Source organism: Pseudophryne corroboree, chromosome 4 (genome assembly GCF_028390025.1).
Source record: "Pseudophryne corroboree isolate aPseCor3 chromosome 4, aPseCor3.hap2, whole genome shotgun sequence".
Taxonomy (NCBI): domain Eukaryota; kingdom Metazoa; phylum Chordata; class Amphibia; order Anura; family Myobatrachidae; genus Pseudophryne; species Pseudophryne corroboree.
The window spans coordinates 872017673-872018913 of record NC_086447.1 but is presented as its reverse complement, the minus strand read 5'-3'; positions in this window follow the sequence as shown (position 1 = coordinate 872018913).

The following is a 1241-nucleotide window of genomic DNA, read 5'->3' as shown; positions in this document are numbered from 1 at the left end:
GGTTAATAGTTTTATATGAGTAGATTTATTTTACCTTGAATATGGTAAAATATGGGCAGCCATTGGAGGGACTGACAGAGAGGGTCAGCAGACGATGAATGCCTTGCTAGGAAGATTAGCCTGGCAGCTGCATTCAGATTGGATTGTAGTGGTGAGTCTTTTCTTGGGAAGACCAGTGAGGAGACTATTGCAATAATCAATGGGGGAGACAGAGGGGTAAATTTACTAAGGTGGAAGTTTTTTAGCACTGGTGATGTTGCCCATAGCAACCAATCAGATTCTACTTAACATTTATCTAGCTGCTTCTAGAAGATAATAGAATCTGATTGGTTGCTATGGGCAACCTCACCAGTTCTAAAAAAAACTCCCACCTTAGTAAACTGACCCCAATGAGAGCATGTATTAGAGTTTTTGCAGTGTCTTGTGTAAGGTACGGTCGTATTTTATGTTTTTTAGATGCATGTAACATGATTTAGAGACAGATTGAATCTGTGGAACAAAGGACAGTTCGGAGTCAAGGATGACACCTAGGCAGACAGCTTGTGGTGTAGCGTGGATTGTTGAGTTAACATTTATGGAGGCACATAGCCTATCAGGAGGAGATGAGTGATGTGTTATTGAGGACAGGGCTGCATGTGACAGGGGCAGTGACATGATGTGAGGAGAGGAATGGAGGCAGCAGGAAGCCACAGACTGAAAGGTATATAGTGGACAAAGCAGCAGCACAGAGTATATCAGGAGATGAGTGATGCGTTCTTGAGGAAAGGGCTGCATGTGACAGGGGCATAGATATGGGAGGAGGGGGAATGGAAACAGCAGGAAGCTACAGATTGAGAGTTATAAAGTAGGAGGAGCAGGGTTCCCTACAGCACAGAGTGTATCAGGAGATGAGTAATGTGTGATTACAGGGCTGCATGTGACAGAGGCTGTATACTGTATATGACATCATGAGGGCACGAAGGCAGCGGAACGTAACAGTTATACAGTTGAAGGAGCAGGCTTGCCCAGCCACACAGAGTATATAAGGGGATAAGAGATGTTATATCTCTTTCACACCAAGACTCTGTCCCAGAACATTGCTGGGGCAACCCAGGTCCTGGCTTGGTGTGAAAGGAACTACAGAGTTCAGTGCCCCAAGAATTCGAACTGGGGACTGACCAAGGTAGTCTTAGTCTTCAACGTGAAGGCGCAACCCAGGATTTCCGATCCAGGTCACGCTGCAGAGAGCTGGATCACCGGCA